A 24,317-nucleotide genomic window follows, 5' to 3' on the forward strand; every position below is an offset into this window, starting at 1 on the left:
ACTGCTAAAGTACTTGTAGAAGATGATTTTCACATGCACAATACAGTAGTGGCCAAATTGTGGAAACCTTTTGGGAAAAGTGTATTTTTGAGGTTTGATGGCTAATGACATCACTTTTTTGGGCAATCAGCCAATCAGATCACACTAGGATTCAGTTATTGATGTCATGTATTGAAGCTGAGAGGAGGACATTGGTCAGTGTGTTTTGTGATCGCTATCAAGTTGGTTGGGGTTTTTTTCTCTTTCATTTAGTGAGCTTGTAAAACATAATAAAATTAAAGTAATGGTGCAAAGAGTTGACTAGTTGCCCAGAAACCGATGTAAAATAGTATTATTAAGTGAACAAGGCTACAGTTATAAAGAAATTAGAAGAAAAATCGGTGGAAACTTAACCAAAGGTGGCATTTCTACTGTACACTTTTCCCAAAAGATTTCCACAATTTTGGCCACTACTGTATGTGGAAACAGTATTGAATAGAAAATTGCCCCCCACAATGTCATTTAAAACTTGAAAAAAAAAACCAGCTGGATTTGACCAGCCCTATGCGATAAGGATAACATTGAACCAAATTCACACTGGCCCTGGTAGATGTGCTGACATCCTCTATAAGTGAGGCAAAATAGCATCACTGAATTGTGACTGTGGGACCAAAAAACAAACTATCCAACATATAGTGGGAGAGTGCCAAAGTAGAGCCTATAATGAAGACTTCACTGATTTGCTGGCCATGACAAATGAAGCAAAAATTATACATGAGGTTTGGTGTATATAGTGTATGATTATGTATTTATTTATTTGCTATCCATCTCACCATATAATACTCCGATTTCTCTTTTTCTATGATATCTTGAACTCCAACATGATATGATCACTTCATCAAAAAAATTCCCATTCTTTTTGATACAACTCTCCCCTTTGACTAGGAGCAGATCTAGTGACAGTTAATTCTCCTGTCTCCTCTTTAAGAGTCTCTTCAAGAAACTGATCAATTTTTTTTCTAGAAAATGAAACAGCAACATCACTGAGGAATTTTGGGGATCATGCAGCTTGGCTGAGATGATTTTCCAATATATGTCTGGCTAGTTTATTTTTTTATGACCCTGTAATCCCTTGCAGTCAGGCGATTGAATGGAGTTGAGTGTTTACTGGCCAGATGCCCTTCCTGACACCTACATGGAGTTTGCAGGAGATATTTTCTCTTTGTGCCCTGATAGAGAAACATCTGTCACTGCCTAGGACTGAATTCTCAACCTTTTGAGTTGGAAGAGAGCGTCTTCACCTCTAGGCCATCACACTGCTCATATGTCTGAATAGTTTAAACCCCCATTATTAATGTTCCTCTTCTCTGAAAATTCTGTAATATGCTCCAACATTTTACAATGTTGTAAACTGCTGCAAGCTGACTTTGTTAGAGTATGCAGGAAAAAATCTGAAAAATGAATCTTCTTCCTGGCTTGGTTGTCTGTTGTATACAATCTTTAATGTTTCCTTTTGCCTTTATTCTTATGCAAGAAAAAAATGGTATATCACAAAGATGCAGGTGCCAACACTATTTGTAGAACATTCTCATCTATAATGCATAACACTTGCAATAAGAGTTAAGTTAATAAGTTAACTCTTGCAATAAGAATTATCTGTTATTGTTTTAAATTGACTGTATGGTAAAGTTGCAGTTTAGCAACTAATATGCTTTATTATAAGGCTAATATGTTGGTAGGAACTGTTGTGCTTGTTCAAGAATTAATGATTATTGTATTCAAGAAGCATCCTTGCTCAGTATCACATAATACCTACAGCTTATTTATACAGAACAACAAATGTCCATATTACGCTTTCCAATACAATAAAGAACAATTAACTCAACCAGTTCCTAATTAAACCTATTTGAACTTTCTACTCTCCAAACATTTGATGTGAGGAGGGGGGAAATGAGTGACTAATGATTATAAAAATATATTTATGAAGAGAGACGAAAATAAACTTCTAAGAAGACTGCAACTATATTTAGCACATTCAAAATGCCCAGAGATGGGTTAGATTACAAAGCTCTCACTCTACTCAAGGAGGCAACAAGGCTTAGGATATTAAATAATTCTTCTTTAAAGCTGATGGGAAAAAGTACAGTTTCTAGCAATTGATCTGATTGCACTTTTTATTGTTAAAACATAATGCGATATTTCTATTTTAAATGCAACATTCTATTTCAAATAAAGAAGCATGTGGATTTTAATACTGGATTTTAATACAGTTTGTATGCATTGCTAACCCTCAAGAATAGTGTTCCAAAGTTTGTGGATGCAAAGTTAAGGGTTCTGAAGTGTTGTTGTTGTTTTCCAGAAATAGTGAAGAGAAGCTCGAAAAGACTTCTGCCTTCCATAAATTTCATAAGTTATGACTATTTGCAAATGATAGATACATCCTTCTCAGCAGCTGTTGGAGATCCCAGATACAGATAGTAGCTTACAAAAATTAGTTCAGGACTACTGGAGGAAAAACCTCACAATTCTGAACTTGGATACAGCAGGAGAAACACAACTGCTCTCTTACTTGGCCTTCAAGAGTGTACAGCTCATAGCTGATGATCAATTAAGCTAAATCTAGAAAATTAACAAGAGGTGGATCAATTTGCTATTATCAATGGGGACTTACATTTCATAGATTCTTTTGACCACAGCAAGGTTGGGAATAGATTACCTCAAGATGAGAGGATGATTATCTGTACAAGGACTGATCCGGCAAGCAATCAGATAAGGGCAAAGAATGGGATGGGATGCCCTATCTGAGAACATATACTTAGAGTCTCTTCAATACACTCTTACTATTCTAATATTCCCAGGATTCATACTAAAATTTTATCCGAGTTGCAGAGAAGCTCTTCAGTTTCTAGTTGCTGTTGTTACAATTTGTCCAAGACAAAACAGGTGCTGCAGAATACCAACCCTCTCCCCCATATTTCTGATTCTGGAACAATATTTACTTTGAAACTAACAAGAGATGTTTTATGAATGATAAAAATCAACTTCACTATCAGATTATATTTCAAAATTCTTTGCCAGCACAAAGGTCCAGCAGGGATCCAGTAATTACAGAATAAGGAAGGAAGGAAGGAAGGAAGGAAGGAAGGAAGGAAGGAGGGAGGGAGGGAGGGAGGGAGGGAGGGAGGGAGGGAAAGAAAGAAAGAAAGAAAGAAAGAAAGAAAGAAAGAAAGAAAGAAAGAAAGAAAGAAAGAAAGAAAGAAAGAAAGAAAGAAAGAAAAGGATTTGTTAGGGAGTGGGGCAGAGAATCTTATTGTCATTGTTTTCTCTTCTTTGTTCTATATTACCTTCTCTGAGTGCCACTATGAAGCAAGCAGAGAGAAAGCATTCTGGAGGGCAGCATTCTAAAATATATGCCAAAAACAACACACACAACACTGCTGTGGAAACTCAGTGATTAAATAAATAAATGCTCTAGTTTCTCAAAGCAAGAAATGTAGTGTGAAGAAACACCAGAAAAGCCAAGCTACCCAGATCCCAGAATATCCTTAGCAAAGAGATACCCATTTTCTCTGTTCTCAGAACTACACTGTACTTGAAACAATAGTCTAAGCAGAGAAATGTACATTGCTGGAGAAAGTAATTCTCCCTTATAAATGATCTGACTGTATAATCTCTTGTTGAAGACTGGTTTTAAACATTTTCTTCATCACAGATCCCTTTTAAACACCTTATGTGCCAACGACCATGGGCACAGACCACCAAGAGTTAAGATTTAAATCATAACATTTCTTCAAGCCTTCACGGATCCCCTGTGATGACATTGCACCCCCCCAGGGGTCCACAGACCACAGGCTGAAGTACAGAGTTCCAGTTCATAAAAACTTATAGATAAATACCCACACAAACACACCCACACATAACCTTAAAGGGTTATTAATATTTGGGTGGAAACTCCTAGTAATCTAGGAGGATATGGTCAGGATATGGACAGTAGGTCACAAGTCAACCAATCCTAATTGGCAGTCCAAACTTTATACATAGTCACTGAGAACTTAAGATAAAAGAAGAAGGATATTCTGATCAAATATTCTGATATTTTAAAATTCTGATAACTTAAGTATGAATTCCTAGTATTTAGACTCATCAAGTTATCACTCAACTTTGAATCATTTATCTAGGAAATGACAGCAAAGAGGTTGTTTTAGCAGCGGATGACGTACATTTTTGCTTCTAAACACAGCAAAAGAGCCTAAAGCTTCACAGTAGGAATATTGTGAATTATATGAATTTTCTATCTCTAATTCTAATTCTCTAACTCAGGACAAAAAGAAAGTAGTCACCAGACAATACTGCCATAAGCAGAGTTCATGCTTTTAGCACCAGTCAGCTAATGTTCCACATTAAATAATTTCTCAACAATAGAAAAATAAGCCAAAGTTCTTATTTATTGGAAATATTGTACTTGGAAGTTCTCCATATGTTGTTAATTCATGCAATCATAGGACTATGAATTCAGGACTCAATTAGTAATGTACAGATTCTTGGTTAGCTGACTAATTCAAATGCACTGCAATTTGTGAAAGCAAAACAGAAGGCTTTTATTGGTTTGAAGTTCCTGATCCATACAAGTTACTGAAAACTGCAAATTTGAATGTCAGCACTGATCAAATTGAATTAACTTCTAAATTTTATATGAGGTTTTGGAAAGGTATTCATATAGTCAAATGTGATTCACATGCAGTAACCAGTGCTTTGCTCTTAAGCTTATTCCTGTCTGCTACTTTCCAAAATGAAGAAAACTGCTCCTATGAGGAACTTTAGAATTTCATGAGTCTTGAGAACAGTCACACAACTATCTCCTCAAGTTCATCAATAAGAAGCAAAAGTACAAGTCATCTCCCAAGCTGATCTCAGATTCAAATGAATTATCATATTCATTTGACATTCATTTATCTTGCTAATCAGAAACGCTGGAAGAAAAGGTGACAAAATCAAAACAAAAAGGTTCTGCTTATTTATTTCTTCATTAAAAAAGCTCTTTAATCTGAAATTCTTACTTAGAACCCTGAATTTCCTCATTTTAGGAGCTTTTTAAAATTATTGTTTAGTAACCATAGAGGCAGGAAGTTGCAACATAGCATGGCTACTTAGTTGATGTGACCTAAACATACAATAAGCTATAAAACCACCATCTAGGAATTATGTTAGGAGAAACTAGCAAGTCTCCATATCTCCTCCTCCAAAATATCTAGTGACTCAGTTAAAAGAAACCATGTTCTCCTTGCGAAATTTTTGCTTATAGATACACTGGATTTGATATGCCTGTAGGGAATAAAAAAATAAAGCCAAAAATGCTGCCTTCATTCTCAAATGCTGACTGTACAGAAATAGAAATAAACATTTATATTTCCCTAATGAAGATAGCAGCCCTGTATTTGCTCTATTTCAGTAAGTCAGTGCAACAAAAATACCTTTTTTTTTTTTTTTTTATCCCTGTGGTTTCCCACATACTTTCCTAGCTGCAGTTGTGTTGCATTCAGCATACTGAAATCAGATTTTCAAGTTTGCCTCTATGGAATGCGAGAAACTTTCCATTTTAGAGTGCAAACTGAGATTCTCACAATTCTATTAAAATTCTTTCTCCCACTCACATTCTGCCAAAGAAACATGACTCAGGTATTCAATTATATCCCTTTAATATTTTCTGTTTTAACAATTAGAGCACTATACTAAATGCAAATGCATTTCTATCCTGAGGAATATTGTCCTAGCCTTTAGCATTGCTATGCATCCCATCCCTCCTCTAACCATGTAAAGTACAAGGATTTAAATGTAACATAAAGCAAGTCCAAAATCCTAAACAGGTTTAGCAACATGCCAGCATCAATTTGAGACAACTACTGAAAAGATGAAGATTGAGTGAAAAAGATCTAATTTAGTACTCATTGAGTTCATTTGTGCAAAAAAAGTTATACTTTGGGACTAAATTATAAAACATGGGTTTAATTAGAGGGCTGAGCTTAGAGACTAATTTAATTTCTTTAAGTCCTTACTTTAACTAGACCACTGTAAAATACATGTAAGTCAGAGTCCACTTATTTCCCAATGACAGCTCAAATGCCTACAATAAGTGAACAGTTGCTCAGAAACAGTCCTAGTACAGGAGAAATGCTCACTTTGGGAATGTTTGGCTTGTGGGAATGAATTAAGACCCCCTACTCCTTCTTTTTTTGTAGAATTCCACCTCCCTTGTTCACATTTTCCTCCCCCCTCCAAACATGAACATCTTTTGATGTTGAAAAAACAGGCTTCTAAAATTTAAGACTCTCCACTGAATATTATTAAAGTCTACCTTCACCTGTATGGAATGATTTTCATTTCAGATTTTCAAAATAAATTTGGACAGGCACCTGATAAGACACTTCAGTGTAACATAGACAGAATTCCGTTTAAGCCAATAGTGGTGCAAATTTCATATACATTTTATATAAAAGCAATTTAACAATTGTGGTCAAACATTTGATACCACAGATGTCCTCAACCTATGACTGGAATTGAGCCTGGAATTATGGTCATAAGTCATGGCAGTCATTAAGCAGGTCACCATGTGATTGTACCCTATTTTACTACCTTTTGTGTGACAATCGTTAACGAAATGTGGTTATTAACTAAAGGTCATAGTAGTTAAACAAACCCATTTTCTTTGATGGATGCTTTTTGCTCGGAACCAGAAGTAAATAGTGGAAACTGACTAAAAATGCCATAAACCACAGTCACATGACCATAGGATCCTACAAATAACCTTAAATGTGAACCGGTTGCCAAAATGAAATCACATGAATGAAAGGAAGTTGCAGATGTTGGAGCTTTGGAATCAGGTGATAAATAACTCTGGGGAGGTCTGTCCTTACTTCAAATGACCATTAAGCAAGCCCTGCCCATATTCATACTATCTGAAGTTTCATTGAGTTTACTGAGTGATAGTACCAGGTAAATATGTATAACACTGCAACCTAAATATGAAAGGCTTGGTCAAATGTTTGATGGTATTTATATGTAAGTACCAATGTTGGAATTTGACCATTACCTGAATATTTTCATGTGATCTTCAGTAGCTGACAAGCATTTGGGACCTTGACTGAAAAAGGTCATCTCCATTTACAAACAGGCCCCTGAAAATTCAACAACTGAATACTACTTCAAAAGGCTACACATTTTTTTTATCTAGAGCAGAAAGCAAAGTTGAGTTTAACGAGCTCAGTGGTAATATTTGCCAGTCACATGACTTTGAATGATATAAAAATGATCTCTTCTCCTATAAATGAACAAATAGATAAATACTTACACTGAACACAATAAATAAAACTATATGGTAATACCTCATCCGCCTATGTTTTCAGCACCCTCTGAATGTCCTATTACATTCTGACAGTGGAAAAGCAAAAGACTACTAGCTACTCAGGATATAGTAGCATGACCAGAAGAGATCCAACAAATTGTATATTGTTACATTAATTTGGTCAAACACAGATCTCTCTCTCTCTCTCTCTCTCTCTCTCTCTCTCTCTCTCTCTCTCTCTCTCTCTCTCTCTCTCTCTCTCTCTCTCTCTCTCTCTCTGAAGATGATCATTATCATCTATGAAGAACATAACCAAGTAACTCTTACTTTGCAGGATTCTTCCTTGAATACTGCAAGGCCCTTATATACAGAATGAATGTCTTTCTCACTTCCCTGTTGAAAGATATGCTTAATCCTAATGCCAACTTCAGCCAAAGTATCATGATTGCAAATAATCAAGTGGTTTGGAAAGCTAATATATATCTGCTCTCTAGTTTTTAAAATAATTCACTGTTTCTAACATTTATTCCAACCAGTTGCATATACTGTATAATGCAACACATTATACAGCTAGCAAGACCTTTTTTTATTGTTCCATACATCTCACATGTCCTCTCAAGGACAAAGGACCAAATGGGCATAATTATCCATGACCTGCCCAAAGTTTTGAAGATGGGCATCCATACAAATTTTTTAAATAAATAATTAAGAATATATAAAGAAAAAAGTAGAAACAATAACAGCTCTAGATATGGTAGAATGGCAATTCCAGAAGTAGGAACAATCACGCAGTCAAACCACATCTGGAGGGTGGAAACTTGAAGAATTGACTAAATTCAATTTGTTATTAAACAAATCAAATCAAAACAATCCAGGACCAAATACAATAATAACAGCATATTGGCTTGCAGAAGTAGCTATTTGACCGCCATTTTGTAAACAGTAATATTCTACAATAATTTTTATATAGAAGATAATTATTTTCCCATAGTAGCACAAAATATCTCACATTCAGAAAGCCACTGAAAACCTCTCATAAACTGGAATCACAATCAAAGGCATCTGGAAAGCATTATCAGAAAAGGCATTTAGTTAAGATTCCAGCAGTACCAAAACACAGCAAGTACAGATGTACGTTTCTGTTGCTGCTAGTCAAAAGAGGTTTTCCTAAAAAAAAACAGAAAATGCTCATGTTCAGTTCATTCAACTAAAGAGATTGTAGGTGCCTAAAATATCAAATGTGTGAAGACGTGTCAACATGGTAAGTCAGTCACATGTAAAAAATACAGTCACATGGATATTTCTCTTTCACCACATTACACCTGATCATTTGGGGCACTTAGCTACATGATCATCCACCCATAATCATGTTTGTAAGAAGTGAGTATAGGCTGCAATGGAGGCTCATCTTTTTCCAAACAATTTTATATGTTTTATATTTTAAATAGTATTGTGAGTCATATATAAAGAAAATGGGGTACCAGCCATTCCTTGAAGCTTCTCCTTAATTCTCCTGCTGCTTGAAATAATTATGTACTAATACAGAACACAATCATCTTTGCAAAAAAAAAATTCTACATGGCTAATAAATATACTGAATCACCAATAGAAAATGTTTTGGCATGCCAAGTATTTAGGATATGGGATAGGACTATCTTGGCACTATTCAGAAGCCTCATGCTCATAACCAGATATGCAAGAAATTTGTAAACAGCTAGCCCAATTAGTACCAGTGGCAAAGAGAAGTACATTTTACTAGTTATTAGATACATCTCACATTTTCTCCTTTGAGTATGAGATTCAGAGGACACTCAAGGCATATTCAGAAGACACTCTCTGTACATATTCCAAGGACCAGCTGAAGAGACTATATTTAGCTCTTCCCTTATTGAAAGCTTTAAATAACCGTCGAAAATACAGAAGGCTTCAGTTATTAAACTCAGAGAGCTCAGTCCTAATCAAGAAGGCATCCCCTGAAATGCCAACTTTGAAACTGGTTTCCATTAGTATCAACCTCAGACAGACCAAACCCAAATTTCCCACATGGAATCCATTGTTTACGTAACTGCAGGAAAACTAGTAATTGTAGTAGTATGTAGTGGTGGGATTCAAATATGTGAACAACCAGTTCTCTATATGGATGCTGCTTCCGGAAGTCCATTCTGGGCCTGGGCAATAAAAAATTAGTTACCAGTTCTGCCGAACTGATGTGAACTGGCTGAATCCCACCACTGGCAGTATACCACCATTACAGGCTCACATTCATAAGGATTGTGTTTGCATATACCCTGTATTATGCAGAAGTCTGCAATACTTCTTAATTATGTAGCGTACTATATTGTAACAAACATGTTACCCCTCCCAAAAGGTGAGAGACCTTCAGTTTAATGCTGCATTAGCACCAATAAAAGGCTAGACAAACATCTACAACCATGCTCAGAAACCAAGTATCTGCAACACTCCAGCTTTTGCATAATCCTACTTAGGGGAACAAACAGAAAACAATATCCCATAAGTACTTGCTGAGAGGCAAGGCATCAAGTTGATTTCTGGTGACGTTTAGGCTATTCTCAGATGCTGACAGATCTTGCTGAAGCCTACATCACAAGAAAAGAATTCCAAAACTCAGGATTTAGTCGCAGCAGGCTAGTTTCTCTGATGTGCTTAGCCAGGCTAAATAGGTAGGAATGGAAGAGCAGCTCCGAGTAGTCTCTTTTCTCCATGCCACCATATCATTGGAAAGAGCATACTTTTATGGAAAATAAACTCTATTAGTGTGGACTTTTTGTCCTCAAGTTTTGTTTAGAAAAATGCACTGCACTTTCCTAATGGAAAGCAGCTGTTTTATACAATCACTAGTACCTGGAAGAATATATCTGAGCATCAACTATAATCTTCTACCAAAAATTAGCCAAAAAAATAATAATCCTGCTGCAGTGGTATGGAACTGAGGTTGTGGACTCCAACTACAGTTCAGTATACATTGGAATTCTCTCTAAACTGAAGAATTACCAAATTGTTTCAGGCTTGTAGGCGCTATATATATAGAAACATATAAGAGACTATGTGAATCCATCCATACAACAAATCCTTTATTAACACCAAACCAATGCAATCTATTTGCTATTTTGTTTTTAATAATTAAGAAGCTTTCCTTTTAACAGCACACAGCTTTATTTATTAATGATTTTCATTCTACTTAAAGTACTTATTGCACATCCTTGCAGAGCTATTTGTAGTTCTTTATAAAACACTTAGGTAAAGCAATTATTTAGCTCTTCCTTTGTTAGAGGTGCAGATCTACCTAATTAAGAACCGATATAGGTATAGCAGTGTTAAGACATCAGCTTTAGACCATGATGAATTTAGATGAATTTACCAGTAGTTCACTTTCTCTTAGTCTACAATCATTTTTCTGGAGGTAAATTAGGGGACCACCATCTGTAAACCTGGCTGTCAGATGTAAATGCAGTCAATGAACAAATTAACAGGGCAAGATGAATTATACTACAATATTAACAATGTTTTAACAGATCTGAAGGGGAGGCTGTTTGGGCTTTGTTTTACTGCTTTGCTATATTTCATTTGTAATGCTTAATTTAAAATGTATTTTATGAATGTTCTCAAAATAATTTGAAATAGTAATAGTAATGAAAATCGGTTCGCCATATGTGAAGTAGTCTATGTTTCTGAAATAGTACAGCTTTCAGAGCACTGTTTACTGTAAGTTAACACAAATGTTATGATTTGGTCTCCATTCTCCCTGTAAAATAGCAAAACAGACAACAGTGAAATCCTAGTAGAACAGCTACTGAGCTATGGGATCAGATTAACCCAGTTGTTTTAAACTCTCTGCCTTTCACTTGCCTGCAGCATCAAGGACAAGGGGCATGATTTAGAACCAACACTAAATTCATGTGATTGCTGGACAAGCCTGTTGAGTTTCATTGTTACCTGACATGAAAGGAGAATAGGCAGTGCTTGTCATTGGATATTGCAGAAGAGAGTGGCAGTGGCATACTAATTCTTGTTCATGGGTATTTTTTAGCTGTTCCTGATTCTTTTTCCCCATGAGATCATTCTAAAAGTAACAGAGTTAATCTATTGGAAACTTTATAAAGCCCAAGATCACACAATAGAATTCTTCCTTGCCGTTTCAACCAGGTTGAAATATACAATGATAACTAGACATGATGACTGACAGAAAATGACTCCCTCATCTCAAAGAGGAGAAGCAAGCCATTAATAGCCTCTGCAGCAGTTTTGCAGTTTTACAGACCAAAGGATAGCTGCAAATAATAGCAAGAGTTGTACAGCATAGCCCATAAGCAACTCAGCTGTGAGAATGTTTTGGCCCAGGCATTCCAGCGATGTAGGCTGTTGTGTTGTTAACAAGTAATTGGGTCAGAGGCCAAATGTTTTCCCTTCCATGCCTCAAATACCACAGTTTGAAGCTGAGATATTTAGTATAGTCAAAACATTACCACTCTGGGTAGGTGGCAGATCCTGAATGATAACTCCAAATAAAGGGGAAGGGCTCATTTGAGAGGACTACCGACATGCTTTCCCACAGAAAACAATTGATGCATTGGTTAATCCTATGAAGTTCTTCACATTCCTGCTTACTACCTACATGGCATGTGTTTATCAGATTTTCATCCATTCAATGTTAATGTTCTCATTGAAGTTTTTTTGGTTTTGACAAACTTTAAAAAGTGTAAGAGCTTTTCAACAATCAACAATATATAATACAAGTTACATGAATATTTTTAACTGGAAGTACTAGTGAATACTTGGGAATTCCAGGGAAAAATTTGGAACAATATGAGGAAAGGACAAAGGATTTTAAAGAAAAACACTCTATATTGCTGATTATAAGCCCAAATTTTGTCCCTCTACCTTTTTTTACAGTTCACTGAATCATCTCTGACTACACTGCCTGATTTTATTCTCCTACCTTTTAAGGTGGAAAATGCATGAAAATTGAAGAGTAACCCTAAAATAGATGTAACAGAGTTTAAAATTCCTGTTCCAAAATCAAAACAAAACAAAATCCATAAAATCCTGATTTCATCCACATGGGACACAGCTGTATTCATTTCACAGCATCATCCCAGCCTTTCCAGACTTTGGTTTACTAATAGCACCAACATGCTGATGATTCCAGCTGTACATGCTGAGGAATGTTGGCAAGCCTGTCATGGCAAAAAAAAAGAATTTTACAAAATATTCTTAAAATTAAAAACAAGCAAATCAACTTTCACCCCAGTTGATGTTTTTGATCTCTCAAAATCTTGTCAGAATTAACTTATTTATATTTATATGCCATTCCAATCTCAAGGCTCAAGCAGTTTTTAAAAATCTACATGTTATAGTACTGTATATTATTATATATAGCATCGGAGTTAAAAGCAGCTATACAATCTTGAATGGCACTTAGAAAATCTGTGCATTGACAAAAAGCCACACTATTTGGATCTGATATATACTGTGCCAATACATTATGACATCCTAGGCTTCTGAAGAAGAACTTGATATATATGAAGATCAATAACTTGATTTATTTGTAAAAATAACTTGAATTATTAAAAAAACCTTGAATTATTTGTAAAAATAATAAAGTCAGAATACAAATAAATAGAATAACAGCTAAAGAACAGCCAGCTGTGAATTCACATTGTTATGTATATAATAATAATAAGCCAGCAAAATAGAAGACAAACAACTAAAAAAAATCATAAAATACACAGTTTTACAAATGGAAGAACAACTGTGGCAAAGGAAAGCAAAGATAATACCAATAGTGATAGATGCTTTTTATGCAATCCAAGAACATCTGGAACACCATCTGAACACCATCAGCATTAACAAAATCACCATCAGTCAATTGCAAAAGGCAGCTTTACTTAGAACAGCTTATATTCTGCAATAACATCTTTAACAGCATCAAACAACATCTGCTTCTCCCAGGGCCTTGGGTAGGACTTGATAGCTGGATAAACATGTTACATTCTATCTAAACACTGTCTGATTATGCGATCAACTATCATAATAATAAATGATGGAGTTGACCAAAACAAACAGGACAATATAGATGGTTCTTGACTGCTGACTATATCATTTAGCAACCCTTTACATTTATGGTGATGAAATAGTAACTTTACAAGCAATCCTCACATTTATTACTTTCACATGTCTGTAAAGCAAAGGGAAGCTGAAGTAAGATCATATCATAAACACTTAGCAACCACTTTGTTTAACAACCAAGTTGCCAGTCTGAATTGTGGCTACTAAATGAAAACTACCTGTACAATCAAAAAAAGGTATAAAAGGTAGCATCATAGTTAATCACCAATGATATATTAGCCTATTATTATGTAAAATGAACAGAAAATTTAAAGTCCTCAATGTATAGTACAAAACTAAACAATCTTACAACTAATTGCTGTACCAACTGTACTGAATTGTGTATGTTTGCTAGCTGTGATTACAGTACTCACATATTCCCAAAGAGAAGAACAAGGTATTTATCATTTAGATTTCCATGATAATTGAAAAAAAAACAGTGTAAATAAACCCTTAGGCTAAGATGAATAGAAAGGACAATGCAGAAGAATAAGGCCAACAGATTCAATTTTTCCCATAGGGCATTATAAGGAAGCTATTGCAGCAGCTCCTGGTAACATGTTACATATTTGGCGAGGATTAAAAACTCATCTATATTTGAGGCATTAGATGCTGGCATAAGTAGAAAATTAGAGACATGATTGAAAATGCCAAACAAGGTCATTAGAAATTCTGATTAAACAGTTTCAAGAAGGACTATAAAATGGCATTTACATATTTGTCATCCATAGATTAGGAACAGAAAATGGTAAGGGCCTTAAGATTTTTCAGATCTACTAAGGACATACAGAACATAACTGTTATCATCTACATAAAACAAAACCAATGCAGGCCTACATGGCTGGTCTGGACATGGTTTGTACTATTGGATTCATATAGTATGGAGTGTTTGTCAAATGAAGTGCTTTTTCTAAAATTATCATGAAGTAAGATTTTACCACAATTCATTTCTCTTTTCCATTTTATTGTCTCTATGCAGGAAGAATAGCGGTACCTTTCTTCTATTATACTGCAGCCCTAAATTAAATTATAAAACTTTCCTATAATTATCAGTTTTATTATTGATTTCTTTAATGCCATGACATGCATTTCTGCCAAACCATCCTCCCTCATAAAACCCAAGCTACCTATATCCCTGTTTGATTCTTTTGCCTATAGGCAAAAATGTTTTTACACAGAAAAGCTTTTGACATATAAGTTACCTTTTTGTTGAAATAAACTTAAATATGCTACTCTTGCTGGGTTTTTTTTTTTTTAAAAAACCACCATGTATTTAATTGATGTTTCTTAATCATTTAACTTCATAGTTTTATTCATATTTCATTGTTAGCTATTTTGGTAATTCTAGTTTAGACAAAAATCTGATTCAAAGAACAATAAATAAAAAAATAAATTTTTCAAAATGCAAAATATAGTGAGCTTTCTAGCACCAGAAGTTAAAACTAATCTACTGATACAAATAATTAACTTGTCTGCAGAAATATTTGTGTTAACTGCACACCCAGCAAATTGAATGGCAGCATCATTAACAAAAAGATTATCTGAGATTTCACAAATCATACAAAAATGTATGAAAATTATATTATTAGCTTCCTCCTTGGCAAAGACTGGCACAAGTAGCAAAAGCCTTTCTATTTAATATTAAAACTAGATAAATAAATTAACTCTAACAAACTAATTTTAAGCATATGTTTATTCAGAAGTTCAACTAAAGTGACATTTTGTGCCAGCTCTTGAACAATCCTGCATTTGGATTTTTACAGGAATGTCCACAACAATTTTCCTGTCTTTCTCAAATTATGACAAAATATTTTCTGTGAAGTGACCAAAACTGACTTACGCAAGTTACTCTGCTTTATCAACAGTCACTTGTGGACTCCAGTAACACAGTAGTGTTAATCAAATTGAGCACTGCATATAACCTAATATCGCTTTACTTTCTAATCAATGTACCCATTAATTACAGTAAGTGACTCCCCTTTCCACACTGAAGACTTAATTTTACAACCACCTCATTCATTCATTCATTCATTCATTCATTCATTCATTCATGCATGCATTTTCTGGGGCAAATTCATCAATTAAAGACTGCTTTCAGCAAGTAGAAATTACAATTAAACCAGGAAAGAAAATCAATACAGCATACAAACATTAATTTTGTACAGACAACAGAAGCCTGCCAGATTTAATCTTTTTTCCCAGCAACTAAAAATAGATGTTGCCATGTGTTCATGTGCACAGAACTTCTGATTTGCATATAGTAAAGACAGTGGTTCCATTCTATTCCAGTCACCCAACTGTAACATATCATTACTATATATCAGAAACCTAGCCTAACCTGTGGCCTCAGGAATAGCGCTGGGCTAGAGAGTTAAATGATTAAGCCAGCTTTAAAGTCACTTGTTATCACTTATTGGGGAAGGTAGAAACTTGAGTGGGGAAACAGTTTATTTTACTGTGCTCTCTGAGTTTGGTTATTTTCCCACAAATGTTTCATTACCCAACTAGGTAACATCTTTAGTACTAGAAGGCAGTAGATACCAGTATATGAACAGTTGCTCTTTGTTTATATTCAGTGGCTTGTCCTGTCAGTAGTGGTGGGGGTGTTGTTTTTTCCTAGGTAGTTGCTTGTAATTTACTGCTTGATTGTCTGAGCTGGTAGTTCCTTGATTAGAGCATTATTTACTACTTGTTTGTCTAGTGTTAATCCCTGTTTACCTGGGTGTCCACAGTTTATGAGGAGGTGTTCTGGTCTTTTTGTTTCCTTTTTAGCTTTTTTATTGTCTCTTTTGAATGATGTGTAAATGTTGCTTATCTCTATAGGCCTGTTGATGGCTGATTTATCTGAATGCCAAGCTTCCAGGAATTCTCTAGTATTTTTGGATTTAGCTTGAACTAGGATGCTTACAGTTTTCTAGTTGAAACTATGGTGGATTCTGTCCATGTGCTGTGAGATTAGTTTCATCATGTCTTCTGGTTGCTAGTTGATATTCTCTCTAGAGTTCTGCCTCTAACATAGTGGTTTTTACAGTCTATGTAGGCAATTGGTGCACCTCTTTCTGCAGGTTCAGTGTTGACTTTAAGATAGCTTCAAATATCAATCCAACTCTTTTCTTACAATTCTTTTTTAAATTTACAAATACTACAAAAGTGCACAGTTGAATTTTGCTACACATACAAGGCTGCAAGAGAAAATACTATCCCAACTGGCATATGCCATGAAAGGTATGTCCACTCACCAGATATAACTTTGAAAATAAGGAGTTATAAGCAGCATCAGAATTTAGAAATAACGATTCCAGGTTTCAACCACATCCCAAGGCCAGGAAAATGAACTGAAAATATAAGGATCTCTTATCACATAATTATCATAATCAGAAATGAATTGAAATTATCATTTCTTATAAAGTACTACAAATTAAACTTCCTTAACAGTTTTGCAGTGTAACATATTCCTCAACTTACAATTTTGTCTTGCATTCAGTTTCTTGAAACAGCATTTATACCAATACTAAATTCACAAGTATACAAACCATTTTAAAAAATTACTTGAGAGAAATTAGTCTCCCTGAAATTATACTGTAGACTGTCTCTTTGTTTCTCCTGGTTTATTTGGCAAGTATACCACACAGTCCTAGGCAGAATATTTATAAATATGCAGTTCTCTGCTGGGAGGGCTACCATTATATAATTATTTCAGTGGTTGTATTAGCCTCTCTTGTGTACAGGGGCTGCAGCTGTCCTTCATTCCCAATAATAAACAAGTGAAAAGAACAGACTGTGACTTAAGTTCCGAATAAGACCTCAACTGTTGCTCAAATCAAACTCACACACTTCTTTGCCCTTCATGACCTCTTCTCATGACTATACATTTGCAAGTAACAACTGTCAATAGGTTTATAAAATTAATATAAGAAGAATTCTACAGACTACTTTGATACAATGACATCTTTTAGAAAAATCTCATAAGGTTTATAGGTAAATTATTATCATGTTTCAGAGCAACTAAAATTATTTTCAGCTTTCTCTCCTAATATTTACATTACAATCTCCTTTATCAAGGAAAAGAAAGAGGGTCTTACATAGGTCAAACACTAGAATAACATTTTACTTTAATCCAGCAAATCAAGGAAAGCTTTATTTCACATGACATTCAACTCCATAAAGTCTATGACATAATAAATTTATAGGTGTGTGTCAGAGGGTGAATAAAGATAGGAACTGATCCAGACATATCTGGAGTACAGAGGTTAGTCAAAGTGATATTTACTACTATTTACAAGGGATTGCAATAAAGAATCAATGCGTATTTGTGCGTATGTGAGCAGAGAAGTGAAGTTATGAGTGAAGATTATTTTTGTTGCAAAAGACTATAACTAAGTTATAATCAATTTTAAATGTATCTGGATTAAATCATTGTAAGCCATATAACCAGATTGGCTGGCTTCACACAGCAAAGTAGATAAAAAACTAATCAAATTATGGATCAATGCAATATGTGAATCCTGTCTTCTGTTAATGCCACAGCATAAGAAGCTTTTCCCTTGTGCCGCTGTTAAGTATTGGACTATCATTCCATAGTAGGAAGCCAATAGTCAATGTGAAGCCAATAGTCAATGTGACTGAAGTTCAGCATATAAGAAAGTCTTCACGTTATTACATAAGAATATGAGCACTGGAGGGATGCATTTTATCCAAAAAGTCATAGTTTACCTAACAATGTCTTACTGAGTATGACATAAAAAGTAGCTCAAAGATACCCTGCCACATATCCTGTGTTACACATTTTCCTGAACCAGACAGTTAAACAACATTGTAGTAGATGAAGATTTATTAGGATTTTTTTAATTGATTCAGGAAGCTGGGCAATTCTCTAACCCAATGACTCAATCATTAGATTTTTTTCCAATTAATGTGAAAAAATAAAAGGACATGAATGAATACTAGGCACATTTTTATCATACATAATTCACAAAACTCACTTTATATGGCATTTTCAAAATTTCTGTGGTCTTCACCTTTGCTAACTTCTGTTACCATCATCTGGTTTTTTCCTATTCATAACCTAGGCTCATTTCATAGCTTCCTTGCTCTAGGATGGCCCCTGACTTTTTAAAAAAATATGGAAAGGGATATTTTCCATCAGAAAACAAAACTCAGTATGCTACATGAACCTCTGGGCTGCACAGAGGAGTCATCTCAGGGAGGCCAGTGACCTGCAGGTGGTTCACTATAGAAATGTTGTCCTCTCGTCCTGCCATGATGATACTTTTGGCTGGGCTGCCAAAGAGCCAATACCCTTTGACAACTATTTTTTTCTTTTTCGCTTCCTCAGAAACCATCCTTGTGGAATACCTCCCACAAACCAATAACTTCTGCGTAGTCCACCACCTTCCTTCACACCAATCACAGCCTCTTTCTTGTCCCACATCTTACTTCTCCCCCTTGCATATCTGACTGTATCCCATAGCCAAGCACCCAGGCCAAGCTGCAATGCTGTCAGGGGAATGAAGATCAGGGAAGGAGTTCTTCTCAGTTTCTTCTGCTTCCGTCTCTCTTCTGCACCTTCTCGTACCTTTGCACTCACTGGAGAACACTATTATGCCTCACAACCACAACAACTACAGTCAGCCCTGAAGGGATCTGCATTTAGTTCCCAGGTGGTGGTGACCTGCTGCTGCTACTGTTGGGACCACAGTCATGCCTTCTAGCCAGTGAAGGGGTAATGGAAAAGCTAGAGAAAGCAAATGATCCATGCTCAGCCCATGGATGAAGAGGGACAGGCAGCAGAGAACAGTGTCTTTCCTTGCTTTTCACTCCTCCTCTGATAGCATCATTACCATGAAATGTCACTATTGCGAGGACAGCAATCCTGCTGCTCTTGTTCCTGAGTCACAGCAAGAGGAAAGCCATGGAGACAGTGGTTCTCAAATTAACAGTCTTTGTTCTTGTCCCAAGGTTGGGAGGAAAGTAAATCCACGGAGATTTTTACAACATTTCCTTGTCTTTGTATGTGTATAACATGCCCCGTTATTGGTATAATCACTTTACCCTTCTGCCTCCTCCAAATCGCAGATATGTGAAAAGAATGAAGCAACAATGGATTCAGTTGCTGATGATGTCCCAAGCTATCTTCTAATACCTTGTGAGAGAATGGAGGCAGAAGAAGAGAAGGTGTACATTCCTGAAGCTGGATAATGTGGTAGAAGATATCTCCTTCTCAATGTTTTTTCTTCAACTTATAAAATAAATTCTGTTATTCTGATATTGGGTTTATCAGCAGTTTATCAGCTGAATAGAATTTGCTGCTTTCTGTTGGATGTTGGATCACAAAAAATCTGCAGTGAATCTGCAATCTAAGTGACATATAAAAAAATAAAACTGCAGAAAACGTTTGTGCCCCAATTTAATTTAATTTCTTATTAATAATGATTGCCTAATAGAAGACAAAGGCCAAAGAAAACCTAGAGCCAAACATTCCAGGAAGATCTGAACAACATTAATCTTAAATGGAAGGATGTGCAGACTGTAGCTGTGGATCAAGAACTGTGGAGTATGCTAAACCCAATGTGATTGTCACAAGACATTAAAAAAAATAGAATATATGTAGCTCAAGGTTGAATTGTGGAGTCTTCTCTGAGCTTGGTTGTTTGCTTGCAGATGTTTACATCAGGGCAAGCTATTGTACATAAACAGGGATCAAACCGCAAACTCACCAGCATTGATGATATTACCTACTCAGGTAATGAGTGTCTGCAAGGAAGGGAAAAAAAACAAGCTCAGAGAGCTCCAAGGACTCTTTAAGTCCACCATTTCCAGAATATTTCTTTCTGCAACAGCATTTAGCAAAAAGTATTCAAATATTTCATAAATGCAAATATACATCAAAAGAGTTTAGGCTAAATTCCACACGCTGCAGAAATTGACATGTCCAAGAGCTTTGTAGGATACTTCAAGCTTTGTAATTTCTGGAAATGCCTTTTCCTAGGGCTTATATTCACAATTAAAAGTTGTGGTGAATATACAGGAACATTTAAGAATGCATTTAAAATAATGTGATTTATCCTAAATTTCTGGCCTTGGGTTTATAAGAAAGGGGTTGCCAAATCAGAAAGAGCTGAAAGTCAATTAATAGTAAAGATTTATTTAATATACTACGTTGTTCTACCTTATTTTGTGCAGGGAAAAATCAAAAGAATAATTTCCTTAAATTCTCCAGTGGTAAGATGAATTGATCAACAATTCAATGGCTGATCAGTAAAGAGGTTTTGTTCATATATGCTTATTTAACTCAACATATTTTTTATTTATTCTGTCACCATTGCAAATGGCAGCAACAGTAAACTTGCTGGCATATTATGAAGAATATAAAATGGAAACCAACTCCTTAGATTTTGCAATTTTTGTGGGTCACAGAAGGAAGTGATGAAAAGGACAGAATGATAGCAATAAATCTTTTTATTTGTATATTACATCTCACAGTACAAGCTTAGGCATAGAGCGGAAGCATTTTCTCATTGCATGTATGTTTTTACATTGAACTCAAATGATTGAAGGGGAAACAGATGGACTGAAAGGGGAAATCCCCTGTGTACCAGGCCAGCGGATAGTGAGATAGAGAAGAATAGGCCACCAACACCCTACTTCAATGTTTCTCTGCTGCCATATTTACAGAATGTCTTCTTTGAAAACAGCTCTTAATTCACTATTAAATGACTGGGAGCATTTCAGTGTAAGTGTAATGTACTCTCAGTATTCTACATCAGTTAGCAGCTTGGCTGCTATCATTTTGCTAAGTTTCTGGACATTCTTCAACTACAGCCTTATAGAAAGCACCTGTCCTAGAGCTTTGTAGGATACCTCAAGCATTGTGGTCTCAGGAAATCTATGCCTTTTCTGGAAAGTCAGGATGCAACTTAGCATGGATAACTGGCTTAGGGGCAGCTACATCTGGTGCTCCAGACATAACTGTACAAATGAACTACTTGCCACTGTACTTGTGCATGGAAAACCATGCACAAGTACAAGCCAAAGATTGCTCCCACAACTCCGGTCTCAATGCAATTCTGAAACAGTCATTCCAGAACTTTGCTTCCCAACCAATAGTAGCTTTATTTGTCTGGGTTTAACATCAGTTTGTTCATCTTAGCTATTATTCAAGGGAAATGCCTGCATTCTTAAAATTAGATGGCAAAAAGCAGTAACACTGTAAGTCATCCACAGGCTCTTGACACCTCATTCAAGAACTAGATGACTTCTCACAACTGTTTCATATAGCTACAGAAGACAATCAGGGAGAAGTCTACTAAAACCTCTTCAAAATACTATCTTGTTTTCCAGAACTTAGGGAATGTTTCAGCCCTTTTTGCTTATGTAAAGTTATCTATTTTCCTCAAGGAAAATAAGGGAGTAATCAGGGAATCATTCCCCTAACTCTTTAGCATAGGGGATAAGATATGATCCTCTGAGATACTATAGGTTAAAGGCTTAGATATAAAACATTACTTAAACACTAGCTAGTTTGGTCCAATGGTTAAGGCACCAGCCTAGAAAGCAGGAGATCATGAGTTCAAGTCCTGCCTTAGCCATGAAAGCAAGCTGGGTGACTTTAGGCCAATCACTCTCTTACAGTCCAATCCATCTCTCAGGGTTGTTTTATAGAGAAAATAGGAGAAGAAAGAAGGTGTTCATCTCCTTATTTATGAAAATAATAAAGGTGGGATACAAATTAATTTATTTAATTAATCGATTAAATAAAATAAATACGCTAGTAAGTAAATAAGTAAGTCTCATGGAAAATTCTGAAAACAGTCTGCAACCACTGAAAAACAGTGTCTCCTATCTTCAGCTCTAATTGGCAGTCAGAAAGATACTGCGATTGATAATACTGAAAGCTTTTGAGAGGCCAAAAAGAACTGGCATGACTTTTGGGGAATCCAGTTTCCAGCTTTGGTCAACCATTAACACAGCCAAAGAAGACTCAGGCTTATACAACTCAAATCAACGCCAGGGAAATTAAGCACGTTTTCCACTAAGAGTAAAACTGGCAATTACAATTATAAAATTTACAGAATTGGAATCTTCATAGGTCATTAAATTGATTTGAAAACAGAGATTCTCAGGATACGTTACTGAAACTTGCACCCAAGTAACCCAGTATACCTATCAACCTAACTGCAATCCTATAGTTCAGTGGTGGCAAACCTATGGCATGTGTGCCAGAGGCAGCACTCAGAGCCCTCTCTGTGGGCACACGCACTGCTGCTGCCAGCAGCTTGCACATGTCCATTAGGCTGCTGCCACCACCCAAAGCGGCAGCCCCACCCAGCACAAAGGAGGCGAAGTGGCCAGCTAGCAAGCTCGAGTAGAGGTGGTAGAGCATGCCCACACCCAGCAAGCCAAAGGCCACCCCGAGCAGGGAAAGCCGGATCCCCATCAGCATCATGGCCCCCCAGTCCCAGCTAGGATTGCATGCCTCTCCCCCATCTATGCTGGGCTTCCTGCCCACTGTCCTATCTGCCAGAGACCCCCTGGATCTCCCCCAACCCTGCCCGGCCCTCACAGGCATCCCCCCCATGAGCAACATCGAGGTGGCCATGCCCACCCCAGCCATGCCCACACAGTCTGCCATGACAACTGGAGCCATGCCCACCCAGTGGGCCATGCCCCTATGCTCCCCCTGAAGGCACCACAATGCTGATGCAGCCCTGGCACTTTGTGATAAATAAGTGGGTTTTGGGTTGTGGTTTGGGCACTTGGTCTCTAAAAGATTCACCATCACTGGTCTAGTTCTTTGCTGAAGGCACTTCCAAAAATGGAAGGGTAGAAGTAGCCATTTACAAAAAGCAGTTTTGCATTTCTTCCTGGGAACACCCAAGCAAAAAGAAGAAAACTGTCTCATGCTCAAGCCTCAAGCAAGCAGGCATCATATTCAAAACACCAGGAGAAGAGGAGTGGGTAGAAAAGGAAAAAATACTGTCATCTTGAAAACATTTTCTTCATCCTAAATCAGTCTGTTTCACATATATCATTTCTCCTACACCTTAGCTCACTTAAAGTGAAGTGAAGCTAAACTTCATGTTACATGAAGCACAAAGCAATTGGCTATCTTCTGTGTTTTGCTGTACAGATTTTTACACTTTGTTTATACATTTGCTATGTTTACAAGCATATGTAACACGGTTATCAAATTAACACTTTTTTGAATTTGAATCATAATAAACAAGCTGGCTTCACACTACCTGCTAAATCACACACAAAAAAGCTCTAATTAAGTTTAACATGAATGAAGCTTGGCATGCTGCACAAATAAATATGCTGGGTATTTAGTTGACATGGTTAAAGTGTGCTATATGTCCATAAAAGAGAATTCTTCCACATTCCTAGAACCAATGGATGGACTACTATGAGAAGTGGTATTGGCTACCAACTTGGGCTGTCTTCAAAAAAGAATAGGACAAATCCATGTAAGTCATGTGGATTAATGGCTATTAGCCTAGATGGCAACATGACTGCATCTGAAGACCATCTGCTGAGAGACTAATGGGCTTTTTTGTGCAGTTGGTTGGCCATTGTAAGAACAGACTGCTGGACTAGATGGGTCAGGGCTCTGATCCAGTAGAGCATTGCTTATGCTCTTTCTTCTCTTCTTTGAGAGAGGGATCTTGGAGTCCTAGTGGACAATCACTTAAATATGAGCCAGCAGTGTGCTGCAGCTGCCAAAAAAGCCAACACAGTGTTAGGCTGTATTAACAGAGGGATAGAATCAAGATCACGTGAAGTGTTAATACCACTTTGCAATGCCTTGGTAAGACCACACTTGGAATACTACATCCAGTTTTGGTCACCACAATGTAAAAAAGATGTTGAGACT

At 36.3% G+C, this 24,317-nt stretch overlaps 1 protein-coding gene across 6 annotated transcripts in view; it reads right to left on the reverse strand.

Annotated features, from left to right (window-relative positions):
- TFEB (transcription factor EB) overlaps positions 1-24,317 on the reverse strand; it is a 71,807-nt gene that overhangs the window by 31,984 nt on the left and 15,506 nt on the right. For 4 of the 6 annotated variants that reach the window (XM_039339880.1, XM_039339890.1, XM_039339906.1 and 1 more), the window contains exon 2: positions 16,684-16,779. The exons of the other annotated variants lie outside the window; for them this stretch is intronic. The gene's annotated coding sequence lies outside the window, so the exon portion shown is untranslated. The remainder of the gene's footprint in view (positions 1-16,683; positions 16,780-24,317) is intronic. 6 annotated transcript variants of the gene reach the window in all.

This window comes from Crotalus tigris, unplaced genomic scaffold (genome assembly GCF_016545835.1).
Source record: "Crotalus tigris isolate CLP2741 ecotype Arizona unplaced genomic scaffold, ASM1654583v1 scf7180000017550.10884619, whole genome shotgun sequence".
In the NCBI taxonomy this organism is placed as follows: domain Eukaryota; kingdom Metazoa; phylum Chordata; class Lepidosauria; order Squamata; family Viperidae; genus Crotalus; species Crotalus tigris.